Raw genomic sequence first — 6,000 nt, 5'->3', positions numbered from 1 at the left:
TAGAGTTGATTTTCTATGTCTTTGACAGTTAGAAATCAAATTTCCTAGAAAATCATAATGACCTACCACTGGGGCTCTTATTAGAATTGGTCTTTGGGCTACTCTGGTGTTAAGGGCGATCCCAGATATATGGGCTACCTTGAATATATACTTCTCTTGCCCTAACCGATTTTTTTCAAATTCAGACCATAGCCCTTTTCTACCCCAGGAACTTGTTGAAGGGTAATTGCATGTACCGGGGTACGTATTATATTTTGGGTGTCTTTTCCACACAAAAATCTGTTCCTGGGAAAAACACACCAAGGTGCCTTTTTTTTAAATTTTGCAATGGAGCGTAAAATTAACGACAACTGGACGTGGAGGCACACGCTTTTCTTCAGAGTATTTGCTGAAGAGAAATTGTTTCGAGTTTGCAATTTGGAAAAATGAAGTGTACCAGCAAATGAGGAATACAGAGTCCCCTCCCTAATTCACACTTTGGTTATTACTAGTTCACTCTTTCACAGATTTTTTTATTGATTAAATCAGTGAGGGTCCAGCTCGTCTACACCAGCAGTGGGTGACGTAGTGTCTGGAGTGCTAATCGAACATAACGTGTGCTTTAACCCGAGTTGTTGAAAGCATTGAGAACAAAGATATCCATGTCGGATCGTTTGCTTTGAACCATGGAGATTGCCGTACTTCACCTGCAGAATTTCGACTTTTTACCAGCTGCTCTTTTTTGGCCCGTTTTTTTGTTTTGGTCCTTCCTCCATTACAGTGCTTTGTGCTCCCCAATTGAAAATTCTAAAATTCTTGCTGGTGTCCGCACTTGCAAGTCCGATGTCTTTTCCAGGACCAGACCGAGTATTCGGACTTTGAAAAAATAGAGCTAGAGAGAAGTAATGCAGTTGAGGACATTTATTACAAAGTTTCAAATAAAGACACAGTCAAAGTGAACTCTGGACCAATTGATGGAGACGCGTCTCCCAAGAAAGGCAAAAAAGAATGTTTCGGCCCCTCTATTGTAGGAGAAAGGCGTGGATTATACAAAACGTAAAATTAATCTTTAACAAGCTCTCCTGGAAACTCACATATCAAGATTCAATTGTCCAATTTTGTGGTGGGGGTCAGGGGTTGTTTAAGGGCATGCTTGTTGAAGTAATTGGGTGCTCTTTGCTCATACCTGGAGCTGTGCGTGATTTTGGCGAATTTTCACTCAACCGGTATCATGTGTTGTGTGTTATTATTTGTAGATCTATGGTTGTTATTTTGTTACAGTCCTACACTAGTGGGACTGATAAGCATAACAATTGTGCATAAAACTTTCAGGGTTTGTTCTTGAAGGCATAAGGTTTAATTTGAGATGTGGAGCCATTCTCAGTTTGACCTCTGAGATCAGATAGAGTTAACGACCTCCATGATATGACATCTCCATGCATTATATTAGAAATCTCTACACCAAACACCAAAATGCGGTAGAAATATAAATGGAATGTTATTTTCCATATACCTGCGCATGACAAAATCATATTTAATGACTACTGTATATGATAGGAAAGCAGTGGTACAGATTCTGCCAAATTGTAAAGTGGGAGAGGGTGTGGTTTTCCCGCATTTAGGACCTTCAAAACCTGTGTTCTCTTCTCGCTCTGAATATTGTCCAGCTGCATAGAAAATTAAACAGTAGATTCTGTAGTACAAGTGCACACTTTTGTGTTCTATCCCTTTTTTTGAATAACAAGATTACAGTGTTTTTTTTTAAATCATTCAGAAATTTAACAGTTTTTGTTGCATATTGTTAACTCCAGTTTACATTTGCAAATAGTCTTCTGGGACACTAGCCGTGTGCTAACTCTTTGATACACAATGGCAAAATGCCAAATGCTGGTTGACTTAACCAAATGTCACTCAAAAGAGCAACCCAAATCACAAACTAATTGGGATTTGTGTGCTCTGTGCCAGTTGCACACTAGTGAGACATTGCATTGTCCTGCAAAATCTACCTAAACATCTGCTGGTGTTGGTTATGTGTCATTATCTAAGGATCTTTTAGAGTTCAAACAACTTGTTTTTCCTATGGGTATTTATATTGCTAGACTAGATGAGGGAGGGTACACTATTAGCTGACACTGTAAAGTGGCACAAGTCTTGTCGATTAAAATTTAACCAAAAGAAAATCAACAGATAAAAAGGTGCTATGCAGTACAAGATACCGCCGTGTACTACAAAACATCACACTTGTTCGGCTGATAGTGAACCTGTGCAAACTGGCCTGCCTGTTTGTTTCTTTTGCAATGAAACTGGGTCAGAAAAACTGCATGAAGTAGGAACAAAACAGATGGATGCATATACATATATGCAATACAGTTGGAGGACACAGAGCTACTTGCAAAACTATCTCCTGGAGATATGATTGTCTTTGAGTAAAGTACCATCTTACTTGCCTCTCGAAACTGTACAACAGAGCAAGGAAAACGATGTACGTCAGTAATGATGATGACGGTCGCCTTCATAGCCTTCCCTTTGCTGAACTCGTTGCTCTCATTGATGGTGTATGTGACAGGTAATATTCTCCAATATTCAAACTAGCTGACTTGGATGAAATGTACAAAAAATGATTCGAGCAAAGAGGTGTATGCGTAAATAGCCGTGTTCACACCACCAGACGAAAGAACAGACTACTCCAAGTGCTGCCTGACCGACAGGAAAACTATCAGGGAAGTGACACACTGCTCACATTTAAACAGGATGTAGGGCATGCTCTCCTGAAAGCATCAAAATGTTACGATGAGGCTGTGTGCTTACTCAGAGCTTCACAGCTTATCAAAAGAGATTTGTTTGCCAAAAAGAGTAACTTTGATAGATCCTTTCACCTTAACCTTCGTTTTCGACTTTCCTCAATATGACACTGGAAGGACCAGTAGTAATACATAATACCCGGATGCAGCATTCAGTCAAGTCAAGTCATTTTTATTTGTATAGCCCTTAATCACAAATAGTCTCAAAGGGCTTCACAAGTTATTACATATAAGAAGTTTAGGTTATTCGTATGCTATAGAGTAGAAGTGAGTTTTAAGCTTAGATTTAAACATTTCCACTGAGGTTGCAGATCGGATCTCAGGGGGAAGAGCATTCCACAACACCGGTGCCAGGATGGAGAACGCTCTCGAACCAGCGGAACACTTCTTGGCTCTTGGGATCACCAGGAGACCGGCGCTCTCGGAACGAAGGCTTCGGGCCGGGACATAGGGAGAAATCAGATCTAAAAGATATGAGGGGGAAAGTCCATGTATGATTTTGTATAGTAATAGGAGAACCTTAAAATCGCATCTTAGGCTAACAGGGAGCCAATGCAGGTTAGCCAAAATTGGGGTGATGTGATCATACTTTTTTGTCCTAGTTAAAAGCCTCGCTGCAGCATTTTGTACCAGCTGAAGACTCTTGAGTCTGGTTATCGGAAGACCGGAAAGTAGTGCATTACAGTAATCGAGACGGGAGGTAACAAACGCGTGAATAATGATTTCCGCATCCGACTGAGAAAGTATAGGACGAATTTTAGCAATGTTACGGAGATGGAAGAAAGCGGTTCTAGTAATTTTCTTCACATGTGTTTGAAAGGACAGATCGGGGTCGAAAATGACACCTACATTTTTAAGTGAGTCGCTCTGTGTGATGTGGCAATTGTCGATGTTCACAGCAGTTTTAGAGAATAAGTCACGGGACTTAGATGGGCCAATAACTAACATTTCAGTCTTTTCAGAGTTAAGACGCAGGAAATTGAGTGACATCCACTCTTTTATCTCAGTGAGGCAGGCCTCCAAATTGTGTTGCAGATTCCTCCATCGGGAGATAGAGTTGAGTGTCATCTGCGTATCAATGGAAACTGATATTATACTTGCGAAGAATATCACCTAGTGGAAGCATATAAATGCTGAAGAGAAGGGGGCCAAGCACTGAACCCTGCGAAACACCACAGGTAACACTAAAAGGCTCAGATGTCAATTCGCCATATTTAACGCAGTGTGTCCTATCTGAGAGGTAGGATCTGAACCATCAGAGGACGTTTCCTGAGAGACCAATCCATTTTTCCAACCGTTCTAGCAAGATATTATGGTCCACTGTGTCAAATGCAGCACTAAGGTCCAGCAGCAGCAAAAGTGATGATGCGCCAGAGTCCATTGCCCGTAGGAGATCATTGGTTACCTTAATCATAGCTGTCTCAGTAGAGTGGTTAGCCCTGAATCCTGATTGCATTGATTCAAAGAGATTGTTCTCGGACATGAAATCATTCAGCTGCTGTGCCACTACTTTTTCAAGTATTTTAGAAAGAAACGGTAGGTTGGACACAGGTCTATAATTACATAAGTTTTCTGGATCAAGGTTGGGTCGTTTCAGTGTGGGTTTAATGACGGCGGACTTAAAAGCCGCTGGAACTACACCTGAGGAGAGTGATATGTTTAAAATATTTAGAACTGAAGGTGCAAGAACGCCAAAGAGACCTTTAATAAGTGAACCTGGAAGCGGGTCGAACTGGCAAGTCGTCGGTTTGGCCGTATTCACCATCTGTTTAAGATTATCGAGTGACAGTTCACTAAAACGGGACAAAATCCCTGGACAGCCACCATGTCGTGCATCTATAGATTTGAGTGCTTTAGTATGTGTTGAATTAATTCTGTCTTTAGCGATTTCTTCCTGTATGCTTTGGATCTTCTTAGTAAAGAAGACCATTATGTCGTGGGGAATGAGTGGAGCTATCTGGGATAGTCTGTTGCCTTGTAAGCGATGCTACAGTGTCGAAAAGGACCTTGGGATTGTTCTTTTGTGACGCAATCACCTTCGAAAGGTAGGCTGATTTTGCATAGGCCAGGGCCGCTTTATACTTCAACAAACTATCACACCAGATTTGATGGAAAACTTCAAGCTTGGTAGCGCGCCATTTTATTTCAGATTTCCTGCATTCTCGTTTAAGGGATCTAGTTTCATCATTAAACCAAGGCGTGCGTCTTTTAGGTCGTGATTTAAGCCGGATGGGCGCTACTGAATCCAGGGCACTAGCCAGGGTAGCATTGAATTCATTTATGAGTGATTCGATAGAGCCTATGTAGGAAGAAAAGGACGCAACTGCTCCTGGAAGAATATCGGAGAGCTCAGAAACTGTGCCGGTGCTTATATTGCGTCCATTGAATCCTTCAGTTTTTTTGGTACTACATTTAGCTAGCACCTCAAATGTAACTAAATAATGATCCGAGATAACTGTAGTACACAATAACACCGTCATGTTTGAGGTTGAAACTCCTCGAGTCAGAACCAAGTCAAGCGTGTTTCCATCTTTATGGATTCATGGTGTAACTCGCAACAAAGGTCTCATCGATATACTGTCCAGTCTTGGCATACCAGTTGATTAAAACCAAATGCATCAATTAGAGACTGAAACGCAACAGTGAGTGAACTGAGTGGGAAGTTCATATGAATGTTAAAGTCCCCCATAATTATAATTTTGTCTGCATAGGTTACTAGTTCAGACAAAAGTTCAGCAAATTCGTCTGAGAAAGTTGTGTATGGTCCTGGTGCGCGATAGATAGTTATTACATAAATTGACAATGGAGAGGACCTCATAACAAGAGCCTCGAACGACTTGTGATTATTAGCGGTACGAGGAGTAAATTTGAGCGTTTTTTCAGAAATGAGCGCGACACCGCCATCCTTTTTCAACGTGCGTGCTAAATGGCTACTCTCGTAGTCTGGGGGAGAAGCATAATTTAGTGCTAAATACTCATCCGGGCGTAACCAAGTTTCACAAAGACCGATACAGTTAAGTTAATAATCGCGAATAATATTATCTACAAATAAAGCTTTAGGAGCAAGCGATCTAACATTCAAAAGACCAAATTTTAGCTTTGAATCATTTAACTTAGCTGTAGTCTTTGTGGAGATCGTCACAAGATGTCGCCGTTCGTGTGCGTTGGGCTTCAGGCTCGCAGAATCAATAAAGAAATTATGGTTGGATTAGACAGATCT

The sequence above is a fragment of the Urocampus carinirostris genome, chromosome 3 (assembly GCF_059441175.1).
Source record: "Urocampus carinirostris isolate Australia breed hairy pipefish chromosome 3, RoL_Ucar_1.0, whole genome shotgun sequence".
NCBI lineage: Eukaryota > Metazoa > Chordata > Actinopteri > Syngnathiformes > Syngnathidae > Urocampus > Urocampus carinirostris.
Note: the sequence above shows the minus strand (reverse complement) of the source record.